General features: G+C 52.5%; 1 protein-coding gene across 1 annotated transcript in view; it reads right to left on the bottom strand.

Moving 5' to 3' along the window:
- CPLX2 (complexin 2) overlaps positions 1-16,972 on the bottom strand; it is a 70,419-nt gene that overhangs the window by 52,354 nt on the left and 1,093 nt on the right. The window contains exon 2 of the mRNA XM_019716206.3: positions 7,616-7,697. The gene's annotated coding sequence lies outside the window, so the exon portion shown is untranslated. The remainder of the gene's footprint in view (positions 1-7,615; positions 7,698-16,972) is intronic.

Raw genomic sequence — 16,972 nt, 5'->3', positions numbered from 1 at the left:
TTTCTGTGGCTCCCTCCCCGCCTGGAGCAGGGTCCAGGCACATGGCTGTCTTTCTAGGCCCTCAGCTGCCTGGCCCACCCCCACCCCCATTAGCTCTCCCTGCCTTAAGCAACAGAGGACAGGGGTAGGTCTCCCCACACGCCGGGCTGTTTGTCACCTCTGTGCCTTGGCCCATGGCCCATGCTGCCCCTTTGCCTGGCATCCCTCCCTCCCCATGTTTTGTCTGCCTCCTCGTCCTTCCTGAACACTCCATCCCCAGGTGGGCCGGGTAGCCCTCCTCTGAGCTCCCACAGCCCCATCCCACACTTGCATTTATCTCAACAGCCCCCATATGGCTTTTTGTTATCACCACACGCCTGCCTCACTCCCCCGAGATCAGGGCCTGTGGCTGAGTCAGCGCTGCCCCCAGAGCTCAGCATGGGGCCTGGCACAGTAGACAAACGGTGAATGTCTGCAGAATCAATGAAGGGATCTCATTCTTAGTTTGGGCTCGTATTTGCCCCTCTGTAGCTTCCCTCAGTTCATCTCCTCTGCTGCGACCTCCACCACTGTCTCTCAGAGATTTCTCTTCTCTCTGATAAATGTCTCCATTCCCGTCATGTCTCCCATGTGGATTTCGCTCTGGGAACTGGAAATGGACTCACATTCTCCTACCCTGCATCCCTCACCTCCTCCATTCTCACCACACTCAGTTACCCCAGACAGCTTCTGGGGGCCAAGGCAGTGATTGGTCAACCAGAGGGGGAGTCGGGCCACACTCCTTTCCCTCAAACCTTAATTCCCAGGACATCAGATACTCTCACCACAAACACCGTGGGGGCGGTTTGAAAATGGAGCAGGATGCTTGGGCAGGGGTGGTTGGGGATTGTAGGGCGCTTCGCGTCCCCAGAGGCGTGCACATGGGAACTGGCTGACTGCAGTCAGGGGTGCGATTGGTGGGAGGTGACACTCAGTCCCTCCCACCCAATGGGGCAAAAGGAAGAGAAGTGACATCATTTGAGGTCCTTCTGTGCACCAGCTCCTTTGAATGTGTGATCATAGACTTTGCACTTGTTCTGGGAGGAAGGCGTTATCATTGTCCCCATTTTAGAGATGATGAGACTGAAGCCCTGCAGTTGCATTGCACCCAGCCTGACAAAGGCACGGTGAGTGCCTCAGCGCCACCTGCAGGGGCCCAGTGACTCACCATCAGCCAAGTTTATGGCCAAGGCTGACAACAAGGGTCGGGATCCCTGAGCACATTGGCATTTGATCACAGAAGAGAGACCCCTTGAGCAGCTGCAGTCACTCCCAGGTCGTCATGGACCTCAAATGAGATGCCAAGTGGCCAGGTGGCGATTTTACTCCAAATGGTTTGCTCATTGGCATTGACCTCTATTTTCCATCAACTTGATTTTCATTTCCTAGTTCTTACTGATTGGAAAAATAAGGAAAGGTGGAAAGCGCAAGCTGATGAAGTTCTCGCCCCACTCCTTTCCCACTTCTCTGCATGTCTCGAGTTCAACCTATGAATTAAGAGGTGCTTCACGCACTCACCACGAAGAATCTCATTGTTACCCCTGAATGCTGGGTCCTGGCTGCCTCTGCCCACAAGCATCCCGAGCCCACCTGTTGGACCCCCAAGTTCCCCAGCATTGCCAGCTGCAGCCCAGGGTCTGTGCTGCAGAGACATGGACTCAGTCAATCCCCATGCACTCCACTAAAACTTCCAGCCCCTCATGGTGAGATAGGTCGTGTGACTAGTTTTGGCCAACGGGCTGCACAGAGAGCCAACACATCACGTCTGTGCACTATTTAAGAGTGGGTGTGAGTTCTCCACTTGCTATCTTCTGCTTCCTAACAGTGGGACCATCCTGGATCCCTGAGTCACCGCTTGGAAGGAAGCTGCCTGGAGAGCTGCCAGCCCCACAGCAGACTTCAGATGAAGGAGAAATAAGCCTTCATTGTGTTAAGCCACAGAGATTCCAGGATTAATTCATTACTATGGTATAACTTAGCTATATCAACAAATGCCATCACCACAGTTGCCCTTTTATCAATGCCACCTTGTGTCAAGCACCATGATGGGCATAGACATAATAAGACATGCTGGGCACCCACAAGGAGACAGTTAAAGAGCAGCAGATGAAAACAAATGAGGTTTGATAATGCAAAGTGTCAGCTGTGATAGGAAATACAGGGTCTGTGGGAGTCCAAAGGAAAGGTGGCAAAGCAGAGGGAGGGGCAAGTCTCGGAAAGCTTCCTGGAGTAAGTGACTTCTCAGCTGGGTTGTAGTAGATGAATAGAAGTTATTCCACTGACCACAAACTGGTGGTATGTATTGTTTGGTCAGCACAATATTTAATTTTTTTCTGATAGTTGACAATATCTAAGAATGAGAAGTCTCACATAAAGATCTGAATTTTGGCTTCACTTAAAATTACTTCAGGATATTAATCAACACTGGGGCCATGTGCCTGTGTGGCAAAAATTGGCTGCCCCGTGAGCCAGGCCTGAGTTTTCCAGGTCACCACAGTTCCCCTCATGCGTTTGCTCCTTGCCAGCCCTGCAGACATTTGGGTTTGCATCCTCTAAGTGAGTCAGTCCTCAACAGACTTCCTCAGCCCAGTGGATCCTTTTCAGCCATGGGGCCAAGGACCAAGCTTGTCCAGCCATCTCCCTTCCCAACCCATCAGAAGATCCAGAAGCCTGGATCCAGCTCCTCACCGGAAGCCTGCCTGGGCTATAGCTGACGATTGGCCCAGGACGGGGATGATGACCTGGGTCCAGCCAGAGCAGAAGAAAGGAAGGGATAATTCCAGATAGTCAGGTTCAGGGAACCACATTGCCTGGTCCTCCCTTGGTGCCTCGGGGTGGACATTTGCTGAGTTTCGCTGCCCAGAACCCATTGTCCCGCCTTTTAGTAACAGCCCCAGGATTTTCTTTCCAGGAACCCCCCCTTCCTCAGTGTGCAGCATTGGAGGGAATCTAATCAAGCCTCTTTGCCCTCTGCCAGCCAGGAGGAGGACACGGGGCGCAAGCCAGGCCAGCTGGTGTCCCTCCTGGGGCTGGGAATCAGGAGCAGAGTGATGCAAAGGGAAAAGCGGTGGCTGATGCATCTCAGAGGGGAACCTCAAGAAAACGCCTCAGTTCCTGCTCCCAGAGCCCTGGTCAGCTCTGGTTCCCCTGATGGGTTGTGCCCGCCCTGTGAAAAATGCTGCCTCAGCAGCCCCTGTCTGCTCCGAGGTCCTGTGGTCAGCTGCCCGCCCGGACTTGACCTCAGCTGTTATCTGGGCTTGACCACTGCCGCCAGTTCCATGCCCACCTCACAGGGTTTCACATAGACCGGGCCTGGGTAGTTACTTTGTCCCAGTGGGTGAGCATGGTTCTAGGTCCAGCCGTCTCAGGTTAGAATGGGGAGAAGGTTACAAGAACTAATCTTTGGGAGCCCTTCCTAGTCGACAGGCCCTGTGATAGTATTTCATATGGATCATCTCGTTTTTTTATCCCCCCACGTTTCCGTCGTGCATGTACCACCTTCATGATTTTCACCATATCAATACTATTCATTGACGTAGCATTTTTCTTTAAATTGATGTGCCTTTTAAAAAGCACGGTATTTTATTTTAAAAGGAAATGCTATATTATTTCCATAAATCACAGAGCTTGGTGTGCTGTTTATATTTTTCTAATATGCATCAATTGTGAGCTAGTAAAATAATAACTGTTCATCTACACGCTACCTGCAATCATCGTGCAGACCGTCAATCCCACACGTGCCAGCCTTGGGGAAATGCTGGAGCGTCTGAGTGAACGCTCACACATCCCCGGAAAGATGGTTTACAGATAAGAACACAGAGATCCCACAGGCAGAAAGGCTTGGGGCTGAGATTTGAATCCAGACAGTCTTACTAAATGCCTAGGCTCTTCCAAATGCATTTTTTTAAAAAAATCTAAAGAATCCTTTAAAAATGAAAATGTGTGTGAAAATCCAATGTATAAAATGGATCAAATTAGAGCTTTTTAAAAATTTAAACAGGGTTGTTGGTTCCAGAGCTTCTTTTTTGCGAACTCCCCCTGCTCAAACCCATCCTAAAATGGCTCTTGAGAACCTGTCTCAGAAGCCTGGGATTCTGAAGAATGTCATTTTAAACCCACAGGACACCTTCCCCCCCCCACCCCCCATCTTTTAACTCCATTTAGTCTCACTTTCCCTGTGAGCCAGACTCCTCAGGGGCAACTTCTGGGCCTGTTATCTTCTCTGGCTGGACCTTTCGACCTTGGATCTTTGCCATGTTGAAATCTCAGAATCGGCCATCTTGAAATCGTCCACTGGCATTAGAAGCCTCACTCTGACCTAATTATTCATTCATCATCCACTGATGTCTAATCTGTACCCAGATTTTCAGAGGACACAAGAGGAATAGATGCAGTGACTGTAATGGGTTCCAAATGCAGCGTGGGAGACGCACAGCCAAATGCAGTGAGGGTGTGAGCAGTTCCTGCTCGCGCAATCGCATTGTTTCCTCAGTCCCTACTTCTCTCAGGGGCCTGGCGGCACCTGTGCTGGGCGGTGCCTGAGATGGGGCAGCCAAGGGGCCCCGGGCTGCTGGCTGCCCTCCAGATTGAAATGCCAGAGGTCTTGTCTAATTTCCCACTGTGGCTCCTGGGCCACTGTTCCTTTCAGCAGCTAATGCCTGATGTAAGGCTGGAGTTAGAATCATACCTCACTCAGACCCCCAAACCCTCACTCCGACAGGAGGACCAACTACGGCTGTGCCAGCATCTACAGTATGAAGCCTGCCCGGCTCCTGCCTTCAGTCTGTGACCCTGCCCCCAAACCTGGAGACCGTCTCCCATTGAAGTGGCTACTCCCCAGTTGCCGTTCTCTGCCAGGAAGAGAAGAATCTGTCACTCTATAAAAATACGCAAAGATCCTGGCCGAGTTCCAGCGCGTTCTCAAGATTCCCAAATGGCGTTCAGCCGTGTGGTGCGTCCCGACGAAGCCACGGTTGCTATGTGTTTCCCTCAGTCCTGGCTATGGCCCCGATCCTCTCTGTGATGCTTTGTCCCCCGACCATCAGCCTTTGGGTCTCCCCTGTGCTGTGGGACCAGGTCTTCACTAAGCTGGCGTTCCAGGAAGCTTCTCCTTGGTGGCCCTAGAGTTGGATCCACCAGCAAACTCAAAACAGCTCAAGTCAACGCAAGTCAAGTCAGCTCAACTCGGTACACACGCACTGTATCTCGTGCTCTACTGCAAACTACACTGAACAAGGCTCTCCTTTTGGAAAAGGTAGACTTCAACAGCGAACAAAACCCTGTCTTTCCTCGTGAGGAGTTTCCTGTTTTGAAGCTGGATCCCAGATTCCAACTTTCCCTTGAGCTGAGGAGCCCTTTGTACACGGGACTGGAGACACGTTCCTTTTCCGGCGCGGAGACAGCGCAACCAGCAGCCTAACTCCTGGGGTCCACGCCCCAGGGCTTCCCAAACTACCTCCTGGGGGGGTCCGACTTCAAGACTTGAGACTGCAGAGTCAGTTTGCCCCTCACCCTTTAGGATCTGATTCCTGTGGTTTCTGAGTCATTCATTCATTCATTCATTCATTCATTCACAGACCTGCACTGAGTACTTCTTCTGTGCCAGACACCTTACAGACACTTCCTCATTTAATTGTCACAGCAACCAGTGTGGAGAGCTAGAATGTACCCGAGCCCTAATTCCAAAGTCTGTGCCCTTTCCGTTTCATCCCACTGTCCCTTAGGATGATTCAAGGATGGAGATCACCACATGCTTCAGCAAACACATTCTATGTGGAGGGAAAGAGGGGCTCATTGAATATTTTGAGTAAAGCGAAATCCCACCTGCCCGTTTTACTAGAATTCTTGGAGAAGTGAACTATATAAGGAGACAAAAGGTGACTTTCATAAAAAGCCTCTGTCAAGTTTCTGTCCCAAAGCCTATTAATGCAATTGATTCATTATAGAATTGGGCAGAGGTGGGTGGTAAGTGGGAGGGAGTCTATTTTTGCATGGATAGAGAACAGGCTTAGAGACAGGAACGAGAGGGTGGCGACAAATGGGTGTTCTTTCCAGGGGAGAAGAGGGTTCCCTAGGAATTGGTACTGAGTTTGGTCTTATGTAACCCCCAGTGTGCATGCATTGTGCACCCAGTGTGTGCAGGCCCTGCTTTAAGCACGGGGGTACCCAGACAAGTCAGCTCCCCTCCTGCGGGAGCCCAGGAAGGAAGTACTCGGTGACATCTCCAAGTATTCGGAAGCCAGGAGGCCCCTCGGTGGTCTGAAAAGGCAGGACATTGGAGACAAAACTGAAGAAGGGGGTGGGGGAAGGGAAGGGGCCCCAGGCAGCAACCAGAAGAGTTGAGCTCTAGGACCAGCAGCACCACAGAATTGCTGTGTGACACTGGGCAAGTTCTTCCCCTCTCTGAGTCTCAGTTTTCTCTCCTGTGCACTGAATGGATTTGCCTAGATGGTCTGTCAGGGTGTGGTACTCTGGATGGAGAACAAAGACGTGAATAGGACCTGGTTAGGAGAAAGTCTCCATTTCCTGGGGCCCAAATGTCCCCTTCTGTCCTGCCCTGTGATGGGGGACCCCTGTCTGATTTGTGAACGGAGAGGAGGAGGCAGAGAGCCATGAGGTGTGTGGGGCTCGGAGCCCAGCCTGGAATCCCTCGGTGGCATTTACTACGGTGACTCAGCGTCAGAAATAGCTCCCATCTGGGTGAGCAACGGTATCTGTAGCCATCGAGCGATCTCTGTATCCACACACACTCTCTCTGTGCAAATATGTGGCTCGCTGTGTGCTAAATACGGGGTGGCCTGGAGACGATCCTCCTCTTAAAAGACTATTTGGTACAAAACTCAAGACTGTTTATTTAAAGAAACAAATGACAACTCTGCCTGTTGGATTACCGGTTGTGGGTGGTGGGGACGAGGCGATGTGGATGGATGAAGGGACGCCGGTGTGATCCGAGCTGGGGGCCGCTTAGAAGGGGCTGAGGCACCTGCCCCACCTTCACCCTCCGTCTGCGGCGGGAGGGGTGATGGCCGCACACACAGGAAGCTTGAGCTCCTGAGGGGGGGCATGGCGGGGGCGTGTTGAGCCACAGTTCAGCAAAAAGAGCATAGGAACTGGGACTGACAGGAGGGCTGGGCTCTGGCCACGCTCTGCCCTGCCACTGATCTTGGGTAGTTCATTAATTCACTCATTCGTTCATCAAACATGCACCAAGCACCCACAAGGTACATGGCCACGTGGGGTTCCAGACAAGAAAAAGTAGGTCTGAATTCAGGCGTAGCCACCTAGCAGCCGTATGTCTTTGGGTTAGTCCTTTCCCTTCTCTGAGCTTCCGTTTCCTCCTCTGTGAACGGGGGGTAATGATACCCACCTAAGGATTTTGGGGGGCAAGCATCACTGAATAAGAGAACACACAAGGAAGTGTTTCTCTGTTGTAAACAGCTCGAAAAGCGCACAGTAACGCCATTCCACCACATTGCCCGACTGAGCCATCGCATTCCCACTCAGGGGTGTTCTTGGCGACCGTGGAGAGGAAATGCCATCATGACCCCTTCACCGGGAGAGGGGACCATCCATGGAGTGACGCTGGGAGTTCCCTTACCTTTGCTTTCCTGGCAGAGCTGAGGTGCAGGGATCTTCAATCAGTGAGAAGAGCAGATAGCATTCCAGAGACACACGGCTTCCTGGGGGAGGAGACAGGGTGTTGGGGGGTCAGGGGAGACAGCTTCCGGGGAAACTGGCCTCCCGAATGGGCATCGACCCAGACCCCACCCAGGGCATGCTCTTGCCCCTCCTGAGGCACCACTGATGCTGTGGGCCCCACACGGCGGGGGTGGGGGGCAGGACGGGGACCTGCTGGGCATCAGACCCACCACCTGGCCCCCCCACACCTGCTCTCCTGACAGCGGCTGCCCTTCTTGTTGCTGGTTTGGGCAATCTTGTACCACTGACCACCCTGTTTTCTGGCCGAAATGTGATTTCTGACTGGTGACAATGGATGGGATTTACTGTTCGTCATATCTGGGTTTGAATTCTGGCTTGTGGGACCCATTCCCTCTCTCTGAGCATCAGTTTCCTTCCCTGTGCAACGGGGCTGCTAACAGCACCAACCTCACACATGGGTGCGTGTAAGTGCTTGCAGTGGGTGGTGGTAAATAAGGTCATGTCTGTGGAGAGGTCTACTACGTCGTAGCCCCTCACATTTTAGTCACCTTCCCTGCTTTCTTCTAGGGGGCACCCAGAATTCCTGCAAAGGCAGGGAGTGGGTCGTACCTGACTGTTTCCACAGCCTGGCCCCAGTGGGCGCCCCGCACTCTTTGTTGACGGGGCAATGCCTGACGTGAGCTTTCACACCATCACTAGGGTAGGGAAACCAGGGTTCCACTTCCACTTTACAGAGGAGAACACAGGTGTGAAGAAGGGTCCTGATCTGCCCAGTTTCCCACGGGCCGAGCGGGGAGCCGGATCAGAACCCATATACTCCTCACTCCTTCCTCCCACCGCCGTCAGAGGCTCTCTCAGCTGGACGCCGAGGCTTCGGCCACTGCGGGCCCGAGCTGTGTGCTTGGGGCCTGACTGCAGCCTGTCTCCTCCTCCTCCACTATCTCCTCTTCCTTCCATAGCCTAGTCCTGCTCTCCCTGACTCAAAGAAGTAGAGATTCTTGTCTCGGGGGACTGAGGATTTGGTCCAGGTGACACAGATGGTGAGGGAAGCAGGATTCCCAGAGCTCAGTTGACTCACGGTCCTTTCCGTTGCCCGTAGCCTCCTGGGACCACCTGGGCGACTCGGCACCTGGCCCCTGGGTCTCAGCGACTCCGTGCTGCACCATCGCTTCCTAACACAACCTCCTCCACCGGCCCGCTGCCAGGGTAGGACGCTGCGAGGCAGGGCCCTGGCGAGGCAGGACTTGATGTGTGTCTGTTGAGTGAGTGAATGAGTAACTGAGTGGCTGAACCACTGGGCCCGGCCGTGTTTTAAGTGCTGGTCACACCACAGTGAAAAGGGAGGGCACGCTCCCTGCTCTCAGGGACTGACAACATTTGAATTTGTCACCAACTGGATAGGAAAGAGGGCAGATATTACTGCTTTCTGACTGGGTAGGTCGGGAAGCGGGGAGGAAGTCTAGGGCAGAGCCTGCTGCCTGCCCAGGGAGCGGGCATCTCGGAGCAACTGGCTGCCTCCCTGGGCTCAGGCAGGGTCCGCTCTGCGCTGCGTCCGGAGGCTGACCGCTAAGAACCAAGGAAAGAAAGGTGGGTGGTGCGGTAAGTGTTCAGTGCACCCCTGCTGAGTCCCGGACAGCGAGCACAGTGCCTGGCACACACCAAATGCATTTTGTTCCGTGAATGAAGGGTGGGCAAAGAGCATGTCGGGAGGACTCAGGCCCAGAGGCTTGTGGGAATCAGAATCCTTGCACTGGAATGGGGCTTTCCTGTTTGCAGAGCCCCCTTCACACAACAGCTATGATTCTCACAGGTGAAGAGCACGGTCAGAGCACATTTATTACGAGCACTCTGTGCTGGGCGCCCGCAGGGTCCATAAACCACGGCATCCACAGCATTAGGCGCGTATCTGCGGTGTGCCAAGCCCTTTACATCCATTAGTCTGGCAAGGCCAAGGTCATAATCCCCATCTCACAGAGGCAGGCCCAGAGGCCCAGAGCAGCCTGGACCTCGCACAGTTGAAACCCAGCCTTACTTTAGGAGTGAGATGTAGAATGCTCACAGCCTAATGGGCACACACACGGGAAAGCGGAGAGTTGAAATACGATGTGGCAGCCCCGGCGAGGAGGCAGCGGAGGGCTTCCCTGGGAAGGGGTGTCTTGAGCTGAAGCTGAGCCGGCCGTGCAGCAGGAAGGGCTTTCCAGGCGGAAGGAACAGCGTCTGCAGAGGTGTGGGAGAAGCCTGGTCTACTCAGGTACTCGGAGCAGTTTGGTGTGGCCGGAGCCTTGGGCGGAAGGCCGGTGATGAGGGGCTTTAGCAGGGCGTGGGCTTTGTGTTCCAGAGAGTTCCTTCTGGGGACGCGTGGGGGGATGGGAGGAGCCGGTAGCTGGACGGCACTTGCTGAGCTGTGGTGTAGAGGGAGAGGCAGGCCCAGCCTCCTGGCTTGGAGGGGGCATGGAGCGGGCGGGGCAAGGTTCTGAGTGTCAACACTCCCCTGGGCTGACCTCCCTGCAGAGTTGGAGGTTCTCCCCCAGCTCCCAGAAGGTCATGGTGGCAAGCCCTGGTCTCTGCGCCAGCCCCAGCTCTAGCCGAGGCCTCCTCTGCCACCTGACTGCTCCCAAACTGTGTCCTAGCAACCTCACAGCCCTCACCTTGGCAACGCCAGCTTCTGCACTCTCGTCCTCTGATTGGGCTGCGAGGGAAGGTGGATCTGGGACGCCTCCTGTCCACTAGACCCGCCCAGGGAACCACTCCCCTCAGGCTGCCGCATCCTGGGCCCCTGGGCCCCTCAGATAGAGGCTGGCCAATCAGATAAGGGGGGTGAGTGTGCACACTGGGTAGCACTCTGGACCAAGACATTTGGGATCTGGGTCCTGGCCCCAGGGTTGACTTTGGATGAGCCTTTCTCCTCATGAGATGAGGATGAGCCTTAGGTTTCCCTTCTGTAACATAAGGAGGTGGACAACTCCACGTCCAGAGTCTAATATTGTCTTCTTCCATTTCTGATCTTTTCATGGTTATTGGTCGGATGTTCTGTTGCTGGCATGGAATTTAGTGTCAGACTCCAGGGACTTAAATCCTGGTTTACTTGGACAAGTCACTTTACCTCTCGGAGACTAGACTTTTTTCCTCTGTAAAATGAATGTCTCCCATGCCCTCTCACTCACAGAGTTATGAGAATCAGGTGAAATGGTATAAACAAAAGTGCTTTATAAATGGCAAAGGGCTGTACACATGTTACCTATTTTTTCACATGGGCTGTGCTCAGTCATGATTTACTGAACCCCCCCACCCCCGCACCACACTGGCAACAGCGGCAAGCGTTTGTTAAGCATTTCCTACGTGCCTAGCATCGTTCTGAGGGTTTTACTCATCTGATCTCATTTTATCTTCATCACAACCGTGGAAGGCACTTGCTATTATTGTCTCCGTTTTCCAGATGAACAAATGTGTGGTTATGTACAGAGGATCTCATTTAGGCCCCTTGGCTTCAGAACTTGACCCCTTAGAATTTACTGAGGTGGCCGTCTCGGGATCCCTTGTCCCCGCTTTGAGTTTTTCCTCTTGCCTGAAGTCAGGGTCTAACTCAGGGCGCGGTGGGTAGAGGGAAGTACTGTCGGTTCCTGAGCATCCGTGATGATCGAGCTTTTAGCACCCCCTTGCATTTTGCACGTGAGGCAGGTGCCTCTCTTCCTTGCTTCACCCCAGCCACAGCCAGCCCTATGTCTTCTCCCATCCCCGCCGCCTAATGGCATCAGAATGCAGCCTGCACTGCGGTGCCCACCCGGCCGCCAGCCAGCCGGTGGATTTACTTCCCAGCAGGGGAACCTAGCACTGTGCTTGCCCTTTGGCTCACCTGCTCTAGAGATGGCAGCAGGGACTGTGGGCCTGAATGGAGGTCCAGGGGATCATTCTGACCAGTGGGGTGACCAAGGGAAGTGACTCAATGGCAGTTTAGAATATGCCACCGTCTGCTTTACCCCGTCTTCAAGGCCCTCCCTGCTTTGGGCCCTGTCAACCCCTTTGCCCTCACCTCTACCACCCTCTCCCTCGCTCCGTCTGTTTCTGTCCTGCGACCTTGTTAGGATTCTTCTACCCCAGGACCTTTGCTCTTTCTGCCTGGACACTTGTCCCATGACCAGTGGCTGCTTTCGGTGCAGATGTCAATTTTAATGTGTCTTTCTTCCGGTCTCCCCTGCCTGCCTCGTGTGAACCGCCTCTGCTCTCCTTAGCACGCCCCCTCTTTTATTTCCTTCCTAGCATTTATGTAACTTGGGGAAATTGTTTACTGGGTATTTTCTGTGTCCCCACTAGTGAGAGCACAGACCATGTCGTATTCTTCATTGTCTCTCTAGCATCTGAAACAGCACTGGCCCTTCAGAGGTGCTCAGAGTGCTACAGAATCAATAAGCCATACCCCGGGCTTCAGTGTCCACATCTGTGCAATGGGATGACAGCCCGAACCCCACGTTGTCAGAATCAAAGGCAAAACCACCCTGTGGGGCCAACAGTATTATCCCCATTTTATAGCTGCTGAACTTGAAGTTCAGAGAAAAGGTGGGACTTGCCCAAGATCACCCGCCAGGAAGTGCGGGCGTTCTTTCCAGCTGGAGGAGCGCGGCCCATGCCCTGCTCCGAGCAGGCTGTCAGCACTGTGAAAACTGGGTCTGCGTTCCTCTGAGTCTCTTGCCATCTGCTGCTTGAACTGCAAGACCCTGCTTGCCCACTTGGCTGTCACAGCTTCCTGACGAGTCAAAGACAGGAATTCTAATGGCTGGTTTTTGTGCAACACAAAGGTCTGCCTCTTGCAAATGTGGAGATACATTTTCTCTGCATTGGCAATTACCACGCTGAACGTCTGGGGAACGGTTTTCATCTTCCAGGCACTTTACGAAGATTAACTCCTGAACCCTATGCTGCAGGGCTTGTTTTGACTTGAGGGAGTGTCAGGGGCCGTGTGGGCGGCAGTGTCTTTTGTCACAAAAACTGGGATTCAGAAGCCTTTGAGCCCCCAGTCAGCATCTCTAGGAATTTGCTTTATTTTCCTGAGAGTGGTTTCACCACTGTCCAAAATGTACTGACTTTCTTGAGGATTCAAACTTTCTGACTTTTCCTGCCCGTTTTGGTCATGATTCAGCAATGTATTCCACAAATATTTACTGAGAATATCCTCGGCGTTCTTCTAACCCTGTGGATGTAATGAGGGAACGAAATATGTACTGTCCTTGCCCCGACAATGTTGGGTCAGTAGGGGGGGCAGATGACAGTGTTCTGACAGTTACTGGCTGTGTGACTGAGGGTAGGTCCCTTTCCCTCTCTGGGCCTTTGGGTTTTAGCTTCCTCTCCCCCCTAATCCCCCTGCTTCGAAGGCTTTGATGGCCTCTTGCTGCTGACAGAGCTGACGGGCATCTCTGGCCTGACCTTCAGGCCCTCAGAGTTGGGCTCTGCACATGCTCTCCGTTCTCACACCCCCTTTTTGCTCCATTTTTATTTAACCAATGTGCTACTTTTTAATGCTACGTACTAAGTGCTTCACAAATGTTTATTTGTTTAAACCTCACAGGAGCCCCTTGATATAAGTACTGTGACGCTCGTAACCTCCATTTGAAAGATGAGGGCATTGTGCCACAGAGACGTAAGGAGCTTGGCTGTGTACCCATAGCCGCTGTGTGGCGTGAGTGGGATTTGAACCCAGGCAGCCTGGCCGCGGTCCGCGCACCGCACTGCTGCTGTGCTGCTTCCCTGTGTGGCCTGGGCACCGGCACTTCACTCTCCTTTTCCAGCTACAATTCATCAGGCATCGCCCTTTTCCACGAAGCCTCCCAGGCTGAAGGAATCCCCCGTGTTGTGTTCCCACACTGCCTTGTACCTCCCTCCACACGCAGCCCTGCCCCTGGGTAATGCTGTCCTGTTTGTGTACTGTCTCCTCTGCTGGGCGCTGACCACCTGGGCAGGTGGGGGCGACTGTGCCCTGCCCAAAGCCCGTATCTTCCATTCTCCATGCAGCAACCAGAGATAACTCGTAAAAACAAAGCCAGTTTTTATCACTCCCCGGCTTAAAACCATCCAGGGACAATCCATTGAATTTAGAATAAAATCCCAATTCCTAACCGTGTTCTGGAAGGCGCTACGTGGTCTGGCCCGGCCTCCTCCCCGCCCTCATATGCTGCCACAGTCCCCCTGGCTCACTCCACTCCAGCCACACTGGCCACATGCCTGTCCCCAAACAGCCCAGGCTCACACTAGGGCCTCAGCCAGAGCCATTTCCTCTGCCTGGAATGTTCTGCCTCACATCCTCACGTGACTGACTTTTTCTAGTCATGTGGGCCTCAATTCCGTGTTACCATTTCAGACAGACCTTCCCTATCTGTCTCTATGCTTAAATGTTTTCATTTTTACTTTTTAATTGTTATTAAGGAGTGTGTCTCCTATAAGTCTGTAAGCCTGTGGGAGCAGAGATCTGGTATGTCTTGTTTAGCACTTGGAACAGTGGCTGACACAGAACAGCCACTCAATGAGTGAGTGTTGGAGAAAAGTATATGCTCCCCAGGGGCCCTGTGGGTCCCTGCCTATGGCTCCTCAGCTCGGCCCAGATCATATCGTGTCATATATCACACATCATACATCATATCGTATCATCATATCATATCATATCATATCATATCATATCATATCATATCATATCATATCATATCTACAATATCTAAATTGGTCTCATCTCAGGCTAAAACCTGGGATAATTTCACAAGCTGCAATTCACTCTCTTTATCACTTTCCTATGTCTCGACTGCAATCATACCCCAGAAGCAAGGCAATTTTATGGACTGTTTTCTGCTGACTTCACCAGGGATGCTTAGAACTCCCGACGTGTATTTTCATTTGTCCACCTGAGACTCGGGGAACTTTGAGAGATACTGTCCTCTCCATCTTGCGGGCAGGGACATCCCTGAAAAAGTGAAAATGCTGACTTGCGAAGTGCCCAGAGCCCGATGGGAGCGCACACTCATCACGGCTGACGCGTTTCATTGGTAACAGGAGACACTTCGTGCCCCAGAAAGACACAAGTGCTCTGAGTGCTGCCAGGGCCTGGCCAAACGCCACTCATTTAACCCTCCAAGGAGTCGGTCGGTAGGCGGGAGGGATGTACAGCCAAATGCAGGGGAAATGTGCATCCAGTGAGGTGAGTAGCGTGGGTGAAAATGCAGAGAGATGAGGTCTGGGTGTCTGACTGCACAGCCTTTGCTTGCCAAGGGGTCTGCTTAGGCACCAGCATGCAGGTACCACCACCATCAGCTTGCTTCAAAGGCATATGGAAGGGACGTGTGTCAGGGTGTCTCCAAGACCAGCTGCTGTACGTGTCATTCTCTCAAGAACCAGGAAGGACATTTCTTGTCCCCCTTCTCCCTCCATCTTCCAGGGAAGGATATGGCATCCCAAGTTTATGGGCTGAGAAACTCTGAGGTCTAATCTTCCAGGCAAAATGGTGAACTGAAAAGAGAGCTAGACTCTGAGTTCAAAGGTCTTGGCCCAGCTCTCAGCCCTGTGACACTTTGGGTAAATTTCTGTCCGCTTCTGACCCTATTCTTCCTCATCTGTAAAAAGTAGCTGTTGGGTTCGCTGATTTCCAGATCAGTGATTCCCGTGCCTTCAATCCTTCCATCACCATGAGCTTGTGGCTCAGATTACTTTGAAAGGGAGGATCTCTCTCTCTTTTTCTTTATGGGGCTCAATTTGTCTTTTGGTCTGCCTTGCAAATAGTCACTGGCCTCTGGCCGCAGAGGAGGGAGTAGAGATAAACAATTCTGGCGTGGTAAAACCTGCTGAGGGGTGATGTACCCCTTGTTTTTCTGAAATAGCCTCTCTAATGCATGTGGTTTATTGCCATAGTGCAGCCTCTCAAAACCGTCTGCTAAGGACAGAAATGTCCAGAAGAGATCAAGAAGGGACAGGCATGATTTGAGTCAGTGGAACATTTGAATGGCAAAAGTTGTTATTAATGGTAAAATCCTTCTGCACTAAGTGACATGATGTCTTGAGTTTGCTTCACAATGTGTGTGTCTATGTGTGTGTGTGTGTGTGTGTGTGTGAGAGAGAGAGAGAGAGAGAGAGAGAGAGAGAGAGAGAGAGAGAGAGAGAGAATAGATGAAAGAGAATTAACCAATTGTTGAAGCTGGATGATGGATATGTGGGGCTTTTTTTTTATACTATTCTTTCTATTTAAAAAAATATATTTGAAATATTTCATCACAAAAGGCCCTTTGGAGACTGACTCCAGCCTTTGTCTCCACTCTCATTTCACAGCCCCCATCTCGAGGACCCTCTGGCATAATGACATTACCCCGGTGGCTATGATTTCACACCTTTAGGCATTTCCACGCAGTTCCATCTGTCTGAGGTACTTTCCTTTTCCCGCTGTTTATCACTCCAGCATGTGCGGTCCCATAGCCTGGCATACTTTGATGAAGGCACTTATCACATTGCAACTGTTTTCTCTTCGGCTTCCTCTGCTGGTCTGTGCCCTCTTCAGGACACTTCTCTATCTCGCCCAGGCCTAGCCAGTGCCTGGCACATAGCAGGTCCTCAGCACACGTTGACAGAGGGAATAAGAGCAGGCAGGGTAGCTACCATTTTTTGAGCGTTGACTATGTGCCACACAGCACCCTACTCTCATTATGCAGACACTTCATTAAATCCTCACTCCAAGTGGGTACTAGTAACCTGTCTTCTCAGAAGGTCACTTTCCCAAGGTCACGTGCTAGTAAGTGACAGAGCTGAGATTTGGACTCAAACTGAAACCACCCAGCTCTTCTCCCTGCATCTGGCATTTTAACCCTTTGGATGTTACACAACTGGCCCAGGATTTTGGAAGCCTGGGCTTTAGGCCCAATTCTGCTCCTAAATTACTGAGTGACCTTGGGGCCTCTGCCCCCTAAGCCCCATCTCCCGGTGAGACTATCAGTGCTCCAAAGGATCGCGTCATCCAAGGGCCCTCCCAGCTTCAGCTCGGGGTTTCCTGCCGCCGCACTGGCTTCCCTGTGTGGGAACCTCTCATGTTCTCTTGCTCCTTCAACCTCTTTCCTGGCTAATTGCAGCCTCCCAGAGTCAAGCCGTGCTCACAGCGCTCCTCCTCCCTCCACCCCTTGCTTGTGCCTTCGCTCCGGCGGTAGGGGAGGAACCCTGGGCAGGAGGGAGGGGGGAGCATGTAAATGCCCCGTGTTGTGCGGCTTCCCCGCGGTTTCTCGGCCCCCTCCCCCACGGAAACTCAGCCTCGCACTTTCTAGGGATGTTCCGGGGACAG

This window comes from Rhinolophus sinicus, chromosome 5 (assembly GCF_057876585.1).
Source record: "Rhinolophus sinicus isolate RSI-liver-muscle chromosome 5, RSI-T2T, whole genome shotgun sequence".
NCBI classification, from domain to species: domain Eukaryota; kingdom Metazoa; phylum Chordata; class Mammalia; order Chiroptera; family Rhinolophidae; genus Rhinolophus; species Rhinolophus sinicus.
This window is presented reverse-complemented; position numbering and strand designations above follow the sequence as displayed.